A 23,954-nucleotide genomic window follows, 5' to 3' on the forward strand; every position below is an offset into this window, starting at 1 on the left:
GAGTGGGGTACCTCCATCGCCCCCTGCTGGCGTCCCTCACCTCTGCACCAGATTAATCTGAATAGCAATCTCCTTTTGACATCTTTAGGCTACTCCAGGAATAAGGCGTAACCTAACCAAATAAAGTTTTTATTTAAATGATTTTATCAATATCTTGGATATCCTTGAAACAAGCAAGAGTCCCGATGAGCACCAAAGGAGAAAAGGGGAACACATGAAGAATGACAATAATTAGAATTGGGAAATAGGCCTAATATAATAATAAAACATGGTGGTGTAGTCGAAGTCCATAATGACTTAGGTGTTCGGTGTTTTTGTGGGACCAAAAAAATCGGTAGGTCTTTTGTTTGTTCAGTAGGCCTAACGCAACCAGCACCGCTGCCCTCCCTCTCCCAGCTCCCACCCTGACGCAACTTGCAGAGACGTTTGTTACATTTGGATCACGCGCGCACTGTCCTAGTCATTGACTCTCAATGGTCCTAGTAGTTCAGCCAGCCGCCCGCGCCAGAGAGAGCCGAGGTCGACTCATCCCGAAGTAGCTGACGGTCGACTCACCCCGAAGAAGCTCAAATGTCCTTCTCTTTCGTGAGGATTTCGCAACTAGTAAGTGTTTTGTATCATTTTAGCTACTTGTGCGCAGAGGAAGCCATGTCATTTGTGCCGTATACTTGTTTGACATTTTAGCCGTGAGCTACTCTAGGATACTGGTAGGCTATGCTACGCTCGTATCGGTGCTTCTGAGGGTATTTGCAGGTGCAATGTATTGTCATTTTCAGGTGCTGCAGAAGAATAATTGCTGTTCTCAGAGAGATAAATACATTATATTTAAGATGCGTCTCTTGGTTAGTAGTGGGGAACAAAGTTTGTGCTGCATTCGAACTGATATGAACTTGGCAGATAGTGCCAGATACATTGTATCCATGTACGCTAGGTGCGTATGTGGTGGGGGCAAGCCAGAGTCATGAATAGAAAAGAGTTGTGTATATCCCATTGGCATACGTGGGCAAGGGGCGGGGTCTATTTTCCGTGTCATGGCTCCTCCCTGTAGACTTCAAGAAGTTCCATATCCGGAAGTGGGCCCCGTAGACTTTCGTTTGACTGTCGACACCTTTCTCGGTAAGTTGATAAATGGGAGAACAAATCGAAATGTTTTCTGTGTTTCAGTATCCGTTGTCTAAAGTATAGCCTTCAATTATGTAATTGCATGTGGTTTGCATGAAAATTGCGATGTCAATGTTAAAGTGTTTATGAAACGAAAACAAAGTAAAGGAATTTGACCATTTCCAGGACAGATTCTGAAAGTTCTAAGCCTTGTGAATAAAATGGGATATTGTCTGGGTGATATTTTGTCCTAAAAGTCATGTTAAAACGTTCCCAAAAAGTGTTTTTTTGGTGACATGCAAATTTTATGCAAATGATATGCGTGACATAGAAGGGGTGAGTTCACCTCATTCCACCTTGTTCAGATCAATGGCGGCTAGTACCAAAACAAAGCGCAGTGTCAAGCAGTGTGTTGCTGGAGGGCCGAACGGTGCCAGCTGCAAAAATGGCTACTTGACAGAAGGAATATCTTTGAACAAGTTCCCTTCTGTGAAGAATGATGGAACTGTGGCCGACAAGGAGAAGGCTAAATCAAGCTAGGGCTCTGTGGATCCAATGCGTGGTTTTGAAGCAAGCTCTTGGTCACTGTTGTGCTCGGCACATTTCCACCCCTTGTGCTTCACCACAAATGTGGAGGTCGCGGGCATGGTTGGACTGAAGAGAATGCTATTGCCTCAAGCAGTTCCAACAATTGACATCGCCGGCGTGCAGACTGAAACTGCCCCTGTAACTGCTCGGGCACGAAGACAGGTGAGTGCACTGCTTTGCTTTAGGCTACTCGTTTTACCTTGTCCATCTGCTTTGTATGTTATTTTCAGGAAAGGGTAATGCACATTACATGCCAAACCGATGCAAATGCTCTCGGAATATGCACTTTATGCATTTTATTGATTGCCATTCAACTGGTCAATAAATTGGTTTTGGGAGGATATCCGCACATCAGCGTGGTGCTCTCAGTCGAGGACAGCCAACTCACAGATTGGGCTACTCAGGGCTTTTTCTGAACGGGGAAATAGGGGCGCTCCACCCTCATACCTCCGTGGGTGCACCCTCATACTTTTATTTTTATATATATATATATATTTGAGCGCCCCTAATAAATTTCTCATTCATGTGGGGGAACACCCCCCTTCACCCCCTGTAACCTGCCATGATGCTCCCTCATGCCAAAAAATCCTAGAAAAAGTCCTGCTACTGCTTAGTGAATAAACAGAGATGCACATAGCGTAGGCCTACTTTGAAGCGTTGATTGATTGTTTTTAGTATTGTGGTGCACGTGTGGCTGACGTTTGGACACACCTCGTCATCAGAGTCCGGCTGAGGGACACGCGACGCCTGTGACTTTGAGCACAAAAAATACTAATAATGATAAACGCTAAAAATATGCTGAGGACTCAGGCTATATAGGGCGTTTTTCCAACAGCCTAATACCTCCGTTTTTTCTCTAGTTAATGATATTTTTACATGTAGCCTACATGCATTTCAATCACACTATATCGCGCAATTGAATCAAAATGCCCCCCATTTGTCAACAAATACACACGCCATGTCATCTGTGGGTCATGGCAAAGCGCCCTTAGCAACCGTAACCATAAACAAAACAAACTGTCAGGCTATGTCAACAATCGTCACTTCGCCTGTCAGACATGTCACTTTCTGCAGATGTATCAGTGCCTCTGAAATAGATTTGTGCTGCTGTTTTTTTTCTCATGAGGTTGGATGTGTGGTTTTTCGACACGCTGATGTTTGTATCAGAATTTTGGTTCCTTTATAAGATGTGGGTCCATCAAATGTGTGTTGTTTTCTCAGATCGCCATACTAGCAAACCAGGGACTCCCCTCTATGATGTCACAGCCCAGCTCATTAGTCACACCAAATTTCACAGAATTCACACTTTGAGTTGCCATTTTCACATGTTCCTCTAGGATGATTGGGTTCAAAGTCTCATCGATGCTATCAGAAAAAACAAGGCTTTAATGGGAATGACCGTTTGTTTTCGTTTCATAAACACTTTAAAGACGAACGCTGTTTAGGAATGAATAACCACTTCTGGTAGCTTAAGTTAGCATAGTGGCTACGTTACAATCCTATACAATGCGCTACTATCTGTATCATAAACGACTGTGTTTTCTACTTCCCACATTCATATAACGCCATATTACCCGTGTACATTCGTGGTTTGATCTTCCCAGCTATTTGAATGCATGTAGCTGCATGTGGTTAGCGTAGCGAGTAAGCATTTACGTGTGGATGTGTTGGCTAGCTACAAAAATTACAATTGAGTCCCGAATATTAAAGTACTGAAGTTGATGACCCCAGGTATTTCAGAAACCGAGAAATATATATTTCTGTTGAGTAAACCATGGATGTTTGCTGAACAGTTTCTGAACAGTTTGCTGAACAGTTTTGAAGTTGGCTAGTCGAACTACTATGCACAGTCCGTAGCCAGATGTGCACCGCATTGACAATGCGCCGTATACCTGTATTTCTCCTTTTAGCTCTGTGAAATCAAATAGTTTCTGATTGATTTGAATGAGTGGTGGATTAATGTCTATTTTTTTTGTCTGCCAGTCTATCATTTTACTTCACTGATGACCCCTGAACAGATTGTCAGTGCCCTTCCCAACTTCATGTGTTTCTTTATTTCATTGCTCTTCCTCATACAGCTTGCCCCCACACTCACAGCTTGGTGTGTATATTATAACAATGTGTTTCTTTATTTCATTGCTCCAGGTGTGTCATGTTCACTCATCATTCACAGATATCCGGCCCTTCTTCATACAGCTTGCCCCCTCCCCTCATTCACAGCTTGGTGTGTTGCTATCATTACTATGTGATTCCTTACTTCACTGATGACCCCTGAACTTCATGTGTTTCTTTATTTCATTGCTCCAGGTGTGTCATATTCACTCATCATTCACAGATTTCCGGCCCTTCTTCATACAGCTTGTCTTCCACCTTCACAGTCATGGTGTGTATATTGTTATTACAATGTGATTCTTCATTTCATTGCTCGTCTTCATGCAGCTTGCCCCCCTCCCCACATTCACAGCTTGGTGTGTTGTTATTATTACTATGTCATTCTTTACTTCACTGATTACCCCAGAACTTCATGTGTTTCTTTATTTCATTGCTCCAGGTGTGTCATATTCACTCATCATTGACTGATGACCCCTGAACAGATTGTCAGTGCCCTTCCTAACTTCATGTGATTCTTTATTTCATTGCTCCAGGTGTGTCATATTCACTCATCATTGACTGATGACCCCTGAACAGATTGTCAGTGCCCTTCCTAACTTCATGTGATTCTTTATTTCATTGCTCCAGGTGTGTCATATTCACTCATCATTGACTGATGACCCCTGAACAGATTTTCAGTGCCCTTCCTAACTTCATGTGATTCTTTATTTCATTGCTCCAGGTGTCATATTCACTCATCATTGACTGATGACCCCTGAACAGATTGTCAGTGCCCTTCCCAACTTCATGTGTTTCTTTATGTCATTGCTCTTCCTCATACAGCTTGCCCCCACATTCACCGCTTGGTGTGTTGTTATTATTACTATGTGATTCTTTACTTCACTGATGACCCCTGAACAGATTGTCAGTGCCCTTCCTAACTTCATGTGATTCTTTATTTCATTGCTCCAGGTGTGTCATATTCACTCATCATTGACTGATGACCCCTGAACAGATTGTCGGTGCCCTTCCCAACTTCATGTGTTTCTTTATTTCATTGCTCTTGGTGTGTATATTGTATATTCACTCATCATTGACTGATGACCCCTGAACAGATTGTCAGTGCCCTTCCTAACTTCATGTGATTCTTTATTTCATTGCTCCAGGTGTGTCATATTCACTCATCATTGACTGATGACCCCTGAACAGATTGTCAGTGCCCTTTCTAACTTCATGTGATTCTTTATTTCATTGCTCCAGGTGTGTCATATCCACTCATCATTGACTGATGACCCCTGAACAGATTGTCAGTGCCCTTCCCAACTTCATTTGTTTCTTTGTCATTGCTCTTCCTCATACAGCTTGCCCCCACACTCACAGCTTGGTGTGTATATTATAACAATATGTTTCTTTATTTCATTGCTCCAGATGTGTCATGTTCACTCATCATTCACAGATATCCGGCCCTCCTTCATACAGCTTGCCCCCTCCCCACATTCACTGCTTGGTGTGTTGTTATTATTACTATGTGATTCTTTACTTCACTGATGACCCCTGAACAGATTGTCAGTGCCCTTCCTAACTTCATGTGTTTCTTTATTTCATTGCTCCAGCTGTGTCATATTCACTCATCATTGACTGATGACCCCTGAACAGATTTCCGGCCCTTCTTCATACACCTTGTCTTCCACCTTCACAGTCATGGTGTGTATATTGTTATTACAATGTGATTCTTCATTTCATTGCTCGTCTTCATACAGCTTGTCTCCCACCTTCATCTGGTTCTTCACTTAATTGCTCCAGGTGTACCATATTCACTGATAATGATATTTGTTGTTCATATACAGCAGCATAGACCCCTTTTACAGTTTTAATTTTCTGTCTATTTCAATGTTACACGTTGAGTATGACCGCTGCATGTCTGTGTTGTTGACAGGCACAACACTCAGGAGTGCTGTGAGTTGCATGACACCTGCAGAGGCTCCATACTACAGACTACTACTACTCGGTACTACAGAAACCGGATCACTTGACAAGCCTGTGTCCTGTTTTGGCCTTCCACACTCTGTAGGATTGCATAGGCTCCATTTCTTCTCCCACATCACCATTCCAAAACAACTCCAGATGTTTCGTTTGTATTATGGCCAGTTTCTTTACATCTGTTACACTACCTGTGTTTTGCACCCAAAACTGGACTGCTCTATCTGTTTCTTGTTTTTTATCATTATCACTTGCATTGCTGTAAATATGTTCCATTAGCTCAGTTTTGCAACTATGAAGTGTACAGTTTTGTTGTTGTATTACTGTTACGCTGAGCAAAAAGAAACCTCAAACCTTACTCTTACACTGTAAAAGATTGTCGTGATTTCACATTAGAATTCTACATCAAGAAGATGTATATACCAGTTTACTTTTCACTGCTGTAATGTTCAATGCATTGTGGGATATCATATAGAGTACAATTCACAATTGTAAATGTACAGCAGCACATAATACTTTTTACATCATACTGTTGTAAAGATCTGTTTTGTCAGGGCTGCTGTCCTAATGCAAATGTATGCAAAGCCACATGCAGAAATTATGGAGCTCAGGTCACATTCTGATTGGATGCTTTTTAAACATGCATACAGGCCTGATAGAGGTGGAGAGGATTTGAACTGATTTGAACTCTTCAATCGCACACACCTGGTCATGAGCAAGGAGGTAGACATAGGAGGGTTTACAGACATCATCGGAGCGTAGTACGGAATGATAGCAAGGGGAGTCCAATTTTCTTCTTCCATGGTCAAATTGGAAGCATGGTAAAGTGTGGAACAGGTCATAGGATACAATAGTGAATGTTTGTCACCTGTCCTTAATTATCCCCCACAATTAATGCTGACCGACAGCTGCAGTAAATTTGGCCACAAACTGAGCACTGACAACTGGATATTCTCTTTCGACCAAATTTGTGGAGTACAATTTTTGTCCATCATGGCATCGCACACACTGACCATGTGCACCATGTCATTAAGCATAAATGTATTAGTTCTATGGCATTAAAGCAACACCTTATACTACGAAGACAATAGGAGCCAATTTGGATTGGAGCCAATTTTGGTCCCCTAGGGGAAATTCTTTCTCTGCATTTATCCCATTTGGGCAAGTAAATCACATTGAAGTACACACACTAGTCCGTAGCAGTGGGCTGCCTGCTGAGTGGCGCCCGGGGAGCTGTGTGGGGGTTAGGTGCCTTGCTCAAGGGCACTTCAGCTGCGGTCCGGTCGGGCATTGAACCGGGAACCCTTGGGTTGCCAACCCAGGGCTCTAACCACTGAGCCACGACTGCCCCCAACTACTACACTGTGGCCAATGCATTTTCCATTGAGTGATACTGCTTACCCAATCTACCTTCTTTGGTCATGAGCCAGCTGATTGTAAATGACGTCCAGGTGCGCTAATTTCAGCTCAGTGCAATTCAAAACGGGCTTCTCTCTGCTAAAAGGGCATGGGAGAAGCCAATGATGGTTTGTCCATTTATACAGACGATGGGCAGGTCATAGAGCATAAACGATGCTCAGGTGTGGCAGCCCGCCTGTGGTCCAACTTGGCTTTTTGATGGCTTCGGCAACAGAATATATCTCAAAATCCCATGAGTAGGAATGGAATGGCCCAGGACCATTATTTTCAAAGACTGAATGTTGTGAAGTTTCCAGTGTTTGCGTTGGAAGAACGCAACAATTAGCTGGCAACTTGTTGCTAGCATTTTGGTGTAATTTTACAACAATTAGCTGGCAACTTTTTATTGCCAGCAATTTGCTTTAATTTTACTTCAATGAGCTGGCAACTTTTTTGCCAGCAAATTTGTTGTAATTTTACAACAATTAGCTGGGAACTTTTTATTGCATGCAATTTGCTTTAATTTTACTTCAATGAGCTGGCAACTTTTCACCAGCAATTTAATTCAATTTCACACCAATGAGCTGGCAACTTTTTTTGCCAGCAAATTTGTTGTAATTTTACAACAATTAGCTGGCAACATTTTATTGCCAGCAATTTGCTTTAATTTTACTTCAATGAGCTGGCAACTTTTCACCAGCAATTTAATTTAATTTCACACCAATGAGCTGGCAACTTTTTTGCCAGCAAATTTGTTGTAATTTTACAACAATTAGCTGGCAACATGTTATTGCCAGCAATTTGCTTTAATTTTACTTCAATGAGCTGGCAACTTTTCACCAGCAATTTAATTTAATTTCACACCAATGAGCTGGCAACTTTTTTGCCAGCAAATTTGTTGTAATTTTACAACAATTAGCTGGTAACTTTTCACCAGCACTTCAACTCAACTTCACCTTACTGGTGCAATGTGCAATTAATGAAGATTGGCCAACAGGCTGGCCCACTTGAGCCATGAAACTTCCCACACATTAAAAGGACAGGTGTTTCAGTTATTTTGTCCAACCACTGTGTAGACAATTCCACATATATATGGAATGTTTACTTATAAACATGGATCAGAATGAAAACTTTTTGGAACTGAAGTTTTGATATGTGCATTAAACAAGGGCCAAAACCAATCCATTTAAGAATATCCTTATACTTTTTTAAACACTATCTTAGAAGGAGCCCAGTCTGTTTTTAAACTGTAGTTCTAGAGCAGGAGCATCAATGAATGGAACATTCTAGGAACTTGTTAGCTTTTTGATACAGATCTCTCTTGTTCCTCTGTTGACACACTCTATACCTAACCAATCTGTCAATTAGTGCCTTGCCTCACTTTATTACTAATCACTTTCATGCCGTGATTCAATGATTGCCAGCACCTGCCCAATGCCTGATTACTCTGGTCACATGGTTCACTTGCCCCATTATATAAACCTGGACTGTCACACTGCTTTGGTTGCTTGTCTGAATGGCACAGCATAGCGCCTGACTCACTGGCGCTCACTGGTACTGGCAATCAATTGATTAGCCGACTAGATGAGTGGTTGGTTTGTTGACAGGGTGGCTGACAGCATAGTGCCAGTTGACCAGCTAGCTGCCTGGCAGGTTGACTGGCAGCCTGTCCGCCTGGTCAGTTGACTGGCTTGCTGCCTTGCTTGTTGACTGGCCAGCTGTCTGTCCAGTTGACTGGCTGCCTGGCTGGTTTAGCCAGGCAGCCAGTCAACCAGCCAGTGAATCGGACAGGCAGCTGGTCAGTCAACCAGCCAGTCTGTCAAGGCCAGTTGGCTACCTGGCCGGTTAACTGGTTGGCTGCCTGACTGGTTGGGTTGTTTCATCTTTTGAGAGCCATCTTGTAGCATAGCATGTTTAATGCTGCTTTTTGCATAATATTAAATTTAGGCCACTTGATTGGATTGACAAATGCATATCCATACAGTCCTTATTGTGACTGTTTTTGAACCCCCCTTTGAGATGACTTGATAAATGAAAGTCCACTTGAGGAAACTATCACTGTCACTGTGACAGCACTATGCTGAGTGATTTATCATTTGTACCTCACCCATGCTAGGCTGAACTTGAAGACGTATATGCTTAGAGCAGAGTGGCATTATGGTACCATGCTATCTCAGTCATGGTGGAGGATGGGGACGATACTATGTTGAAGGCATCTCAGACATGGAGGCGGGCAGCGGGGGTGGAGGCGGGAGGAGGCGGGCGGATGAGGGGGCAGGACATGTGCCATGGTCAGAGTAGTTTTGAAAACGGAACAGTGTTGTAATTTTAAACGACTTGCTGGCAACTGTTTTTTTCTGCAATTTGTTGTAAATTTAAAACAATTTGCTGGCAATTATTCCCCATCAATTAGATGTAAATTTCAGCTTGAAATCTTTTACAGTGTAGGCCTATGTGAATTCTTCATGCGTGTCGTGCTCTGTCAACAGTTTGATGCTTACAAAGCATTCCAAGTGTCTGTATGATGTTCTACCATTATGCTATGCCTTCACACAGTTAATAACAAAAGGTATACAGTATTAAAAATGCATATTCACACTAGGTTATTGTCTAACTTGGCACCATAGCAGTGAGCATCCAGTGTATTTCTGTGTTCAAAACATACATAAATACATTAAAAAAAAATTAATTGACCCACTCAAGTACTGGTTATACAGTTGTTGTCTTTTTTTAATTATAATTTATTTAGTCCACATGACAGATCCATGGCCCTGCTCCATGCCACTGATTCAGAGTCGTGTGTAGGGACTACACGTCTCTGCCCTGATCCTCTTCACTCTGCCTGCATGCAACGATGCATGTTTTTGGCAGGTCTGATGCAGCCTCATAAAGGCTAAAGCTGGCCTGCGTCTCACTGCTAGAGATCTATAGACATACAAGTGTATGTGATTAGTTTTTAACGAATTAATATTTGTAGTGTAAATAATGAACACAACGCTTTAACGATTACAGTCAGAAGCTACCAAGAAAGTTAGCATCTCATAGGTAAGTGGCGGGCTCCTGGCTAAGCTAATGGTGATTTCCCTCAAAACGTGATAAAAACACACCAGTTCTACGACAGTAGCGTGTAAACAACACAGTATTTTATATCACCTAGATGTACTAGACGAATTACCTAAAAAAATGGGATGGATCCCGTTTGTGTGCATATTTATTCAATGCTTACTGTAGAAAGGCTTATTCTGCTCAGTAGAAGTCAATGACGGCTCTCTGTTTGTTTAGAACTTTACAGAGCCATTAGCGTGTCTACACAGCCACTAGGTGACTTTCCCGCCGAGATCAAAGGTAGGCGTAACTCTGTGTTATCAATGGCTCTGGGGCAAGCTAGTTAGCAGGGCTGTGAGCACTGTCGCTGGATGTGGGTAATTTGGGCTGGGGTTTGCTATTCAGTGTCAACCTCATATGCATGGCGAATCTAGGTAGTTGCTTGACCTATCTCGGGGCAAATTACGTTTTGAAAATGGTTACGCTGCCTAGTTCCCCCTCAGTTATTGTAAGTCTGCTGGCTAGTTAGGAAATGTGTAAGTTTGTAGGCTATGCCGCCCGACTGTGCTTGTAGACTAATTGCTAAAGCTAGTTAGAGCCCTAGTTCCTATATTAGCTGGGTATTCGAGGCACGACAGGCATCTCAATTTGTTCTGAGACGAGAGTTATTTGAAGGGGGAAAAATGTGATTCGGGTTGACTTGACACTTCGTTTATTGGAGTTTGCTAGCACCTACCAGAGTTAGCAATGTTGTCGAGTTGCTGGGTATTTTGGCGGGCGTTTGGCTTTGTTGACTAGAGCTCTAATTCGCTACGTGTGATTATTCTGTCGAGGTAACGTGAATGGAAAAGTGAGTTCTGAAGTTTACTTCATGGGTGAAACATTGTTGTGGATATTCACTTTTTTAAAATAAATTAACAAGTCGCTGCGAAGCATTTTCGGGTGTAATTGTTAGTTCTTATTGTCAGTCTTCGCTTCTAGTGGCTGCAACGGAGAAGGAAAAGCCCCACGGCTCGTAGGTCGCCCACTCTCAATTCCATTCTCGGTTGTGCTTAGATCAGGGCTCCCAAACCTCTCTGGGTCAGAGGGCTACTTTTGTTCAAAATCCTAGTGCTGGTGTCTTGACATCATTCCTAAATCACACTAGATTGAATGATAATTTGCTTATAAGGAAATGTTTTTATAGGCTATATTATAGACTATAGAAATAATGTCATATTCATATTAAGAAATGCATTAACTGTGTCTAAAATCTTGTAGTCGTGACTGTTTATTAACATTCTTGTTGGGCACCTCAGAAGCTCCTGGAGGGCTAGCTGGTCTACGGGCACCACATTGATGACGCCTGGTTTAGAGACTGTCTTTCATCCACCTTTGTGCCTTTCCCAACATATAGTGGAGTGCATACATGCAAAATCACCACAAAATGGTTCACTTTGGTATGCAAGTATGGAAATTGGCACAGATGTTCATTAGAATGCACCCCATCAGCTAATGGCGTTTACCACCCAAAATCCAAGCCATTTTTCAAGAGGGCCACCCTCTGCACTTGTAAACAAGGCCAAGAATAGTTTAATTAATGATGCAATCGTGCAATTAGTTTGAAATGAAATGAAATGTTTCTTTGTATGCACTCAGGCAAAAACTCAGTGCAGTGGAATGCCCGGAGGTCCTGGTCAACAAAAGAAAAGGGAAGTGACCGAACCTGAAGAAGTCAAACTACTGTCCGGATTCTCCACAAGGGCAAAATGCTGGAGTGATGGAGGGGCATTTAGGTATATTACACACACACACACACACACACACACACACACACACACACACACACACACACACACACACACACACACACACACACACACACCATTCCTGTGTATCTACAAGGTACAGCACTTTAACACTTTAGGCGCTTTTTTCTTTTTCCAAAAATACTGTACCTGTCTAGATCTCAAGGAATCAAAACGTATTTGTGTAACACAATATCTCAACTAAAAAGTTGACTGAGTGCTTCACATGCACATGCACACGCACGCACGCACGCACGCACGCACGCACGCACGCACGCACGCACGCACGCACGCACGCACGCACGCACGCACGCACGCACGCACGCAGAGGCACTGAAGGCAGCCGCATGGCACCGATTATTCTGGGTTCAGTGATGGACTACACCAAAGATGTCAAGGCCTAGAAAAAATACGTTTTTGGAATCCTCAATAAAATATCGATGTTGTGTGGACGGTTGTTCATATAGACAAGACACAACACGTTTCTTCATTCCCATAACTCGCCATCTCTCAATTTCTACCTGCCTGTAAGTTACTGAATGTGCATCGCATGACTATCATGCACATAGGAGCAACACACACGCGCGCGCCATAAGGGCCGCCGGCTTGATATTAGAAAACCCCAAATGTCACTGCAGAGTTGCGCACCTACTCGGTCACGTTGTAGGCTAATTATTATGCTACAACATGCTAATTGGTAGTCGTTGTAGCTCGTAAGTTTTAAACAACTTGCCTCATAGCGTTCTTGCAGACTAATAGCCTACGATGTAGGATAGTTTGGGAACCTGGCGAAAATGCCTGTCAATAATAAGTCAATAGCCTTACCTCACCCGACACTGACACAGCCTGACCACCCACCTCGAAATGCAACACACAGACAACATTATTAGTATCCACGATTTTTGAATGTATTGATATTGTCTCGTCGTGTTAGAAAAGTGCTTCCATTCAGTCGCGCTGCATGTTCGACGAGATGCTTTTCGTTATAGCAATAATTAAGTAGCACTGCATCAATACCTTGGAAAATAAGTTAATATGAGAGAAGGGAAATGCTTTGCCCAAGTTTTCCTTCATTCTTTCATTTACCACAAGGCTTGGTTAACCAAGAAGCCCGTTGGTCTGCGCCCGTTATCTCTCTCTCTCTCTCTCTGCTTGGCCCTCCACCATTGCAGAGGAGCAGGGCGCCTGTCACTGTCTCACTCTCCGCACCTCCTCCAAATAATGAAATTGAAATGAACGATGATGTCGCCACAAATACGACTGTTCGATGAAGACCTAGGACTACTATAGTTTCCTACAATAATGATTTAATGCCAATGACGATGTTGCCCCTCCATCACCCTTCATTAAAACATTCATATCGCCTTAGGTGTCTACATCCTCGCGTAAAACAAAAACGTGAGTAAATAGAATGTTTGCCAGCCAGAACCTTCATCCCAATGAAAATATGGTCTACAACGAATGATGGAAAGGAATCAAAAAAGTAAACGGGAAATAGGCCTACAGGAGTTAAAATAGCAGTGTCAGGCAACTAACAGCTGGACAAGTTTTGCCAGAAACGGTAGGCTATTACGTATCATATCCTCATTTCGGTGACGGTCAGTATAATTGGCTCATTAATGCTTATTATATTTAATTGTAACTTTAGCTGTAGGCCTCACTCCACTATCGTCCTTGGCATTGTTCCAATAACGTTTATGGCGAAATCTGGCGCATGTGGGGGTTGGGGGTGTCGGACAAAAAAAAAAAAAAATTAAAACAAAAAAAATTGAAAAAAAAACCCAAATTCGACCGACCCATGACCAAAGCTGACAACCAACCGGAACCAAACTTTTATTTTTCTTAGGCCCAAACTGAAATTCACAGTGACCCCAAAATCAAAATCTGACAATAATTTACTGAAGTAAAAATGGGCTAAAATAGAGCAAACACGTACCATACTTAAATGATCACATCTGAAATGATCTCTTAGGCCAAATAGAATGACCGTATGGGCTAGATTTGGCCCCTGTCAGTGTGTTTGACATCCCTGGAGTACACCGTATGCACTTACTGTTGTGTTCATAATAATAGCAGTGGGTCATTTCACGTGAAATCAGACACTTTGGGACCCGACCGACCCGGATTTCAATCATACTTGGTGTGCCTTTTTAGTAGCAAGGTAGCACCCCAGAACTGCATTGGTTTGAATCTGACGCTAATATTAAGGGAGAAACAGACTAGGAAAGGTTCACATGTGAGGGTAGGACACTATGCATTCAGCCTTGAATATATCAGTCAGTGTTAGTCACAAAAAGATGCCTGTGGTGTTATTTGAAAGCTCTTTTCTGGCTCTACATATTACACAATCAACTTGGAATACAACAACTCTCAGAATATGAATTATGATAAATTGAAAAATTAAAAATTGAATATCTAAAAAAACTATATTTTAAAATGGCCAGTTCCGTGTCCAAACGTAGCCGGCAATGTCATTAGCAACACCTCAAATGCTGGTGTTCGGTTCTTTATTCATTTCAGAGAGAATTTGACTCACAAATATGGCATCATACAGACCACTTACTAATAATATGGTAATACCATAGTAGCATCACATGAAAAAACAAAAAAAAATAAAAAATGGTCAGTTTCCATGGTCCCAGGTTTCAGAAACTAAGGCAGATGTCTATTTATACACACCAAATGATGATATGTGAATGTTTGAACATTCCTTCTCTGTGTACCTGTGTCATCTTCCCTTTACCGTACTTTAAAGAGATAATCAATGGCTACACTCTCATTTTGTACTCTACCAGTGCATTTGAAGCAGCAGCTGTGTCTTTTGTAGATAATGTATAAGTACGTCCTGTTGCAGTTACAGGTTCCACTACCAGAAGCACATCCTGATGATCCATGACAAGTCTATCTGGTCTGAAGGGAAAAGTGAAGGATGGAGATGGTCCATGAGGATGCAGGAAGTTCAGTTTCACCTCTCCAGTGCTCGGCATACATTCCTCAACACATGCTAGCCACCAGTTGCCATCATATACAGCTACAACATACCCTTTGATGCTTGAAAATGTAACACATTCCTTTACTGAGCTCACTCTTTCAACTCTGCCTTCTCTGAATGCTGAAAATGGCCTAACTTCCACTGTGTCCATTGACAATGGCAGAAGCTGTGTAGTTATTGAGTACCTGGAATAGTTCTTGCAGATTCCAACCTTTTCAACAGGTTCTCAGCTTCATGATGGTACATCTCTGTTGTGGCAAACTGGCAATGGATGTTCTTGAGAGAGATGCACCATCATGAAGCTGAGAACCTGTTGAAGAGGTTTGAATCTGCAAGAACTATTCCAGGTACTCAAAAACTACACAGCTTCTGCCCATTGTCAATGGACATTAGGCCATTTTCCGCATTCAGAGAAGGAGTTGAAAGAGTGAGCTCAGTAAAGGAATGTGTTACATGTTCAATAATTAAAGGGTATGTTGTAGCTGTATATGATGGCAACTGGTGGCTAGCATGTGTTGAGGATCGATGCCGAGCACTGGAGAGGTGAAACCAGAAATGTTCTAAGCTATGAGATAGGCGTCTGCCATTGGCTCCCATTATAGCCCCGTTGGCGCACGCAGCCAAGTAAAAGATGAATGGGAGCCTATTGGGCTAAATGGCTCAGCAGGGGTTTGTGACGATTCTGTTCTCTGGTTTGTAAAGATGTGTGCACATTCTGTACCTTATCATGGAAGTTGTATTAGAAGTGAAGTTAAAGGTTCCTGACATGGCTTTGTTCTCCCAAAGACGTGTTAGTTTTGTCCTGCAACACGCTAGCATTCGGCTAATACCTGCTGGCTGAGGAATCTCTGCGACTATTCACGACCAGAGCTGACGAGAGACGTACTCTGACTGATCCTCCTAGCAGAGACATCTAAGGTCACACACCTCAACCCCCACCACCGTCCAACATGTTAATTGAAGGTGCCCAAATTCTTAAGGATGAGCGCAGTCATTTCCTTTACCTCATGTACACATGCCGCTTTTCCACCACCTTAAATGCAATAAATAACAGGTGTCCGCAACAATCCTAACATAACTTTAAACACATCGACATCTGAAGTCAGACTTAAAACTACAAAACAAATGGCGTAGTGCCGTAAAGTCGATTGTCACGTGTTATGTCATTGCTATAGTTGAAATAAGGGTCATTTTCCACGAATCTAACACTTGACAAGATGCAAACGTGTCGGCAAATGCTTTCACTTACTCATATCTATCGAACGCGACTTCATTGTTTCCAGGGAAAAAATCACACGGGCAGATAGTTCTAAGAGAAGCGTACAGCCCCATTGGCACCCCATTCATTATTTACTTGGCTGCGATAACATAGCTGCAGTGCCACTCCTGGCCACACCAGCTAGTTGTCGTTCTTGTACAAGATTCCATTTTCTTTGGGTGAAACTGAACTTCCTGCATCCTCATGGACCATCTCCATCCTTCACTTTTCCCTTCAGACCAGATATACTTGTCATGGATCATCAGGATGTGCTTCTGGTAGTGGGACCTAACTGCAACGGGACACAGCTGCTGCTTCAAATGCACTGGTAGAGTACAAAATGAGAGTGTAGCCATTGATTATCTCTTTAAAGTACGGTAAAGGGAAGATGACACAGGTACACAGAGAATGAATGTTCAAACATTCACATATCATCATTTGGTGTGTATAAATGGACATCTGCCTTAGTTTCTGAAACCTGGGACCATGGAAACTGACCATTTTTGTTTTGTTTTTGTTTTGTCATGTGATGCTACTATGGTATTACCATATTATTAGTAAGTGGTCTGTATGATGCCATATTTGTGAGTCAAATTCTCTCTGAAATGAATAAAGAACCGAACACCAGCATTTGAGGTGTTGCTAATGACATTGCCGGCTACGTTTGGAACTGGCCATTTTAAAATATAGTTTTTTTTAGATATTCAATTTTTAATTTTTCAATTTATCATAATTCATATTCTGAGAGTTGTTGTATTCCAAGCTGATTGTGTAATATGTAGAGCCAGAAAAGAGCTTTCAAACAATACCACAGGCATCTTTTTGTGACTAACACTGACTGATATATTCAAGGCTGAATGTATAGTGTCCTACCCTAAAATACGAACCTTTCCTTGTCTGTTTCTCCCTTAATATTAGTGTCAGATTCAAACCAATGCAGTTCTGGGGTGCTACCTTGCTACTAAAAAGGCACACCAATTATGATTGAAATCCGGATCGGTCGGGTCCCAAAGCGTCTGATTTCACGTGAAATGACCCCAGTGCCTTTACAAAGGTGAGTAAATATCAAAATGCATTTGGGACGGTGCACATTCTATTTCAAAGCGAAGAATTACATTTTATGATATCTCACGGAAAGTTAAGACATGTAATGTTCAAACAAATAGCAGTGTTTTGTTTACATCTGTATTTGGAAACTCGATGTTCTGTCCGAACTAACAAATTCTTGAAAATTCAGCTTTGGTGAGCATCTTAAACTAATATGTTGTTGCATCTTCATGGTTTCTGCACTGTTTCGCATCTGTGGTGCATGGCGTCGACCAAAGTCTGGCAACCCTTCAGCAGGTATTGCAGCTCAGCTTAATTGTACTAAATTTCTACAATTCCTCTGCATTTTTTGGTTTTGCCTCATAAGTAGCATTTTTTGTCAGCCCACATGTTGTCTATGAGATTAAGGTCCGGGAATTGTGCTGGCCACTCCATTAGTATGCTGTTTGTCTGGTACCATAATTGTGCTTGCTAGCAAAATCTTGGTTACAGAGAAACAGCATCCAGCACAAGTGGTGGTTCGCTATTTTAGACTTAAAGCCCTGTTTGTGTGACTTCTGGGGTGAAGTAGAGATGTTCTCAATGTTTGACATTTGGTGCTGAACGGAGCATTTGTGTATACAAGACTGCAGCTCCCCCACCTTTACATTGACTCCAATGAAGCACTCAAGCAATCGGTCATAAAATGGCATTAAACTTTCGTTTGCAGAGACATTTCGTTTGCAGAGCCATTGTATGATCAATTGCTTGAGTGCTCCATTGGAGTCAATGTAAGTTGCGGGGGGGCTGCAGTCTTGGATCCCCAAATAATCCATTCAGGACCAAATGTCAAAATTGTGATGAGAAGATCTCCACTTCACCCCAGAAGTCACACAAACGGGGCTTAATGTCTAAAATAGCGAACCACCACTTTAATAGCATTGCAAATATGTGGGGTGACATTAAAAAAACCTGCTGTTGGTGAGGCAAAATCAAGACATGCAGAGGAATTGTGGACTGTAATACAACTACACTGAGCTGCAATACGTGTGGACCGTTGCCGGATGTTGGTTGACTACATGGACCACAGATGCTAAATTGTTACTAGAAACCATGGTTATGCAACAAAATATTAGTTAAGCATGCTCAGCAAGGTAGAATTTTTTGAGAATTTGTGAGTAGGTACAGAACATTTTTGAGTTTCCAACATAGGACCGAATTCAACACTGCTATTTTTTTAACAAAACATTTCTTCACTTTCTATGAAATGTCATAAAATTGAATTACCTTTCCAAATCTGAATAAATACTGGCTTTGAAATATATGGTGCAGTGTCCCACAAAAAAAATGCTCTTTAAAGTACAATTTACTTGAAGAATTTTGACATTTACTCACCTTTGTAAAGGCACTGCTAGTATTATGAGCACTGTATGTATGTAGTGTATTGACTGTTGTGTACTGACTAAACTTTGCTCTAAAGTCTGAAGACTATTGTCATAGCATGTGGACTTTGTGCTTGTGCAATTACATTCAGATGGAGGTAATGAAGAAAGACCCAGACAACACAACAGTGGATGAAGTGATGTCTGCTACTTTCTCGCTTCGCCGTAAAGAAACAGTTGGGGATCAACCCAATGGTTGCCGACAGCATGGAGAGATGGCCGGCCATGTTTTCTGAACGACAGGTATACCAAAGACAACCTAGCGTTTGAGATTAACCAATTAGTCCAATGTTCTTTAGATCAAGAGTGTGAAACTCAGGCACGGGGGCTATAATCTGGCTTACGAGATAATTTCAGATGTCTTGACTTACACACAATTCAGTGTGTCACAGGCAAATGACTGGGGCCCAGGCCAGTGTAATATCTCACCCTCATATGCAACATAATATGTACAGGGACGTGCATGCTTGCACAATTTTAACCTGTTTTTCATTCAGTATATAGATTTTGGGCTGAGACTTCGTTCCAGATTTAGATTTTGGCCCACTGTGAACTTGAGTTTGACACCACTAGATGGATACCATTGCGTGAGCTTCCTTCTAGGAAAGAAAAGAGGTTTTTTTTCTAGTGTTGGACTATTATCACCCTTAACATACTGTGTTAGTTTTTACTGATGGCTAAAGCTAATTTTTTTGTAACTTAAGATGTTTTTACAGAACTCTTCACAAATAACAACCTCACACTAGATGAACAAAACTCTGTAGATAGATGGTTGATATTTATTAACCCTTTAACCCCTCTGCCATATTTGAATATGCTATTGTATTTGCACACGCTACCCTTGACTTGTCAGTACCCGGTGATGCTATGCTGCATTTTTCGACTCAGCCCATTACATTATATTACATAGCGTTAGCAGACGCCTTTGACCAAAGCGACTGACAAGGAGAAATATAAGCAAGAACAGGTACTGACAAGTCCAGGGTAGTGTGAGAATATGCACAGGCACATTTGAACTAGCCTGGTTCACACCAGACTGTTTGTGTGTAGCTTTGGCGCCCCCTGGCGGAGCAGAGCTACACACACTACCGTCTGGTACACAGCCATAGAGCACGCTCCGTCTCCAACCAGAAAATAGACGGAGAATTTATTTCTGAAATATAAACGGTAACTCACATTGAGGAGTCACAAGACAGATTAGAGACTACATTGACTCTTTAAAGATTAACAGGAAGGTTTTTGAAGGAATTTGTTGGTGAGGAGGCGGTGCAGAAGCAATAAATGCTCCGTCTATTTTCTGGTTGGAGACGGAGCGTGTTCTATGGCTGTGTACCAGACGGTAGTGTGTGTAGCTCTGCTCCGCCTGGCGGAGCAGAGCTACACACACTACCGTCTGGTGTGAACCAGGCTACATTTGAACTACCGGTACTCTAAATAATGGGAATGGGTACTTGCGAAATTTGCCTCTAAGTATTAAGTGCCTGGTTGTGCAATTTTAGCCCATTTTGTATTTAATAAATTTTTGAGTTTTGACCCGCAACTTTGTCCCAGATTTAGATTTTGTCCCTTAGAGTTTCACCCCCATGTTCTAAACATTCACAATTTTTTTCCTTCTCAAGGCCCATGGTGACACACTTGTAGAAGCAACGAAAGACATCCACCTTGGAATTCTGATTAGCTACGAAGTCAACCAGGAGGGGAGCCTTTCCAGCAGCTTGTTTCGGAAGTTGTGGACTCGAGCTGGAGGCGTTGTCTGGTTTGTATTTTCACTACCACACGTTGCAGAAACGAATACGTACTTCATGGCGCTCGGGACACTGCAGGTTAACCAGCATATATTATGCCTAACAGCAAGGCCACACCGTTGCCATATCGTTTAAAATTGTGTAGCACAACGATTTTTCCTCCACAACAACTGCCACATGGAAGACTTCTGCTGGAGGTTGGAGCTATAGACCTGGTTATGTTAGTCAAGTCTAGGCACTGTGTGTGCATGTGCATATTACAGAGGCGCGCACGCGCACACACACACTTCAGTTGGAGTGTTTCAGGGCCATTTTGTGTCCCTTTCTATTCCTTAAACCAGTGTTTCTCAACCAGTGGTGCCATGGCACCCTGGGCGGGTGCCAAACACCCCCCTCAGGGGTGCCGCGGAAACGTGGCTGACGGAATGTGAAAATGACCTCAATAGATAAATAAGTTATGTAATTATAATACATATTTAGTCTAAATTAATGCTTAGTCAGTGGAATCTTTCATCCACCATTTTACGTTTACATTTTTCATCCACTATATTTACACAATAAAGTAAATTTAGGTCACCCCAGTATGGCCTACACATAGCCTGTCGAAGATAAAGCTGCAACTTTTGAACGTCTCCAAATAGTGTTACTTATCTATCTAAGTTATGTGTGTGGTATCGGATGGGCAATACCAGGTTTACGGCTTGTTGGTTGTGGGTGCTTTGAGATTCTTCATGAATTGAAAAGGGGTGCCTCGCCTAAGAAAAGGTTGAGAAACACTGCCTTATAACTTCTGCCAATTTTAATATGCTGTTGTATTGCTCACTCTACCCTTTGACTTGTCATTGCCTGCTCTCACTTGATGCTGCATTTTTTGACTCAGCCCTTTCTGAGATCTGAGCTATTCTAATGGGGGCAGAACTTTGCTTACATTACATTTTTTTTAACATGAGGCCTACTCCAAATATTATCCCAAAAGGTATAGCTGTTTGCTAGTTGTCTTGCTAATGTTGCATAACCTTTTGGATGTTATTGGGGAATAAAATTGAGATGTTTTTTTTAAAATGTAAACAAACGCCTGCCCCCATTACAATGACCTAGATCTCTGAAAGGTTTGAAGGGGGAAAAAATCTCAGGTACTGACAGGTCCAGGGTAGTGTGAGCATTACAACTGCATGTCCAAAATGGCAGAGGTTATCCTTTAAGTTACACGGGTAGGGGGGGTGGTAAGTTATACTTAGGGTTGTGGCTGCTGAGGGTATGTAAACGTTTATGTAATCTTTTATGCAAAGGAACAGTGCAATGTTTATATGTATTATGAATTGTGTTCTCTGGCTGAGATGACTTCATAGGTTCCTTTCTGGTATTTTGTGCCTTCTTGCTGTCAGTCTGCAGCTACAAAATCAAGTTACTTTACCTTACTGATTGTGGGCACGCAGAAAGACCAGAGTGGCTTGCATGAACTCGTCTCAGATCAGACAACAACATAGGAAGCGATGGATATATGGCTCAAACATGTTTTCTTCACACCATTTTACAAACCCGGTTGCAAACAGTACCATGTTACTTAGAAATGTCAAGCATTGATGTGCACTTTCACTTAAAAGATCAGTCGACCATGTTTTCATACTGAACTATGATGAAACATAAATCCATCCTTTCCTATGTTGAATGATGTACCTTATTAAAATGTTTAGATGCCAGAGCTACACAACTTGCTGATCAACACCTTTTGAAATGCTCTGTTACAAACAGTATCATTTTACTATGAAAGTTTCCAACGTTAGCCATGTTTCTTTGTTTAATAAAAACAATTCACCACGTTTTACTGAACTTCTTCTCTGAATCTGAGACGTTCCTCCTTTCTGGCCTTTGTGTGCCCCCAGTAAATCTGTAGAAAATTGCCACATTTCATTTAAAGGTGCACTGTGCAGGAAATGGTCAAAAAAAGGTACTGAAACTATGCTGCTCATTTGAAACTGGGTTTGCCTATTGCCAAAATTTGATCTTTTTCACGAACGTTTTTACCTAGTTAAAACTTTTCAAGTAAAAAAACGTTTTCTATTATGGGCCCCAAGTACAGTCATTTTTGCAGCTAAAATGTCTATTTCTATAAATTCAAAATGGCGTACCATGGAGAAGGTCCCCCTTTTCATGTATGAAAAGTTGCAATTTTCCCAGTCATAATGAATACTTGGAATTTGATCGTGGTGGGTAAGTATTCATGAAAAAGGTAACATTAGTGAATGGGTTTGCATGAATTCTGGAAAGAAACCTAAAAAATCTTACACATTGCAATCTTTACTACACCCCGACTGATTGTGGGGCACATGCAAAGACTATAAAGATGCTTGAATGAACTAATCTCAGATCAGAGAAAGAGCGTTAAGTATGGAAAAATGGATTTTCTCCCTTTAAATATATATTTCCTTGTTGGTTTTGTAACGTATCGGCATCATTTCATGTTGTATTGCTGCGTTTTGTTTTATATTACTAAATGTAATACTAAAAAACATAGCAGAAAAACATTTTGTGAAATTCTGTTACAGTTATTGATAAGCAATTCATTTTTTTTTCACATGCATAAGTTTTGCGCAAACTTTGAGGTGTGCCAGCTAACTATGAAGTGTATAGTTTGTTGTTAGTATGTATGTGTAATCTGTTTTTATACATGTTGCTCTATAATAAAATAATTTTGGGTGAAGAAAAGTTTTTCCTGTTATTTTACTATGAACTTCAGTATTATTTTTAATTTGCAGAACTAAGAATGTTTAAAATAACAATAAGTGCAAAGTTATTGAGACTCAAGTCCTCAAGTTTATTTTATTTTTAACTTGCGCAACTAAGTTGAAATAACAATAATTGCAAAGTCATTACAACTGAAGTACTCAAGCTCACTTAATTTTTAACTTGCACAACTAAGTTGGAATTAACAATAATTGCAAAGTACATTGCGACTCGAGTACTCACAGCTCACAGAAATTTTGTAACTTGAACCGTATAATGTTGAAACAAACCGCAATGTGTAACAAAACATGAACCACTATGACTCACAACTCTGCTTTTGACAAGGTGCACACAACTCACAATAACGAAATTTTTAATTAACTTTAATCTGTGAGGCAGCTGGTTAACTTAAAGTTTTAAAGTTAAAAAACATGCAATTGTTTTTTACAGTGTACACTGCAATGGCAACAACATGGTTTAACTTGAAATTTTAAGTTTACCAGCTGCCTCAGAATTCCAAGTTCATTCAAATCTTTATTGTAAGTTCAATTGCAATTCAAAGCTTCTGCCACGTCCATGTGACACCATTGCTTTCCCCTCTCCACCCCTACAAACTTCAATTTCCTGGCCTTCCCACACTGTAAAACATTGCAAGCCAGTTACGTCAAAGTAAAAAGGTAAGTTGCCCTGCTGCCTTAAAGGTGCACTGTGTCATATTTTTAGTCGTTTGTTTCCAGAATTCATCCTGCCCATTTACAAATGCTGCCTTTTTCATGA

At 41.4% G+C, this 23,954-nt stretch overlaps 2 long non-coding RNA genes across 3 annotated transcripts; both read left to right on the forward strand.

The window, feature by feature from the left end:
• Positions 1 to 508: 508 nt before the first annotated feature.
• On the forward strand, positions 509 to 18,887 carry LOC134463074 (uncharacterized). Its single transcript, XR_010037628.1, has 3 exons — positions 509 to 603; positions 11,842 to 11,978; positions 18,801 to 18,887. It is a non-coding gene; the product is annotated as an uncharacterized LOC134463074 (long non-coding RNA).
• Positions 984 to 6,118, forward strand: LOC134463072 (uncharacterized). 2 transcript variants are annotated; one of them, XR_010037626.1, is made up of 3 exons: positions 984 to 1,116; positions 5,394 to 5,484; positions 5,717 to 6,118. It is a non-coding gene; the product is annotated as an uncharacterized LOC134463072 (long non-coding RNA). The 2 variants fall into 2 exon arrangements; XR_010037627.1 differs by lacking the exon at positions 984 to 1,116 and adding an exon at positions 4,020 to 4,072.
• Positions 18,888 to 23,954: the final 5,067 nt, after the last annotated feature.

The sequence above is a fragment of the Engraulis encrasicolus genome, chromosome 14 (assembly GCF_034702125.1).
Source record: "Engraulis encrasicolus isolate BLACKSEA-1 chromosome 14, IST_EnEncr_1.0, whole genome shotgun sequence".
Classification (NCBI taxonomy): domain Eukaryota; kingdom Metazoa; phylum Chordata; class Actinopteri; order Clupeiformes; family Engraulidae; genus Engraulis; species Engraulis encrasicolus.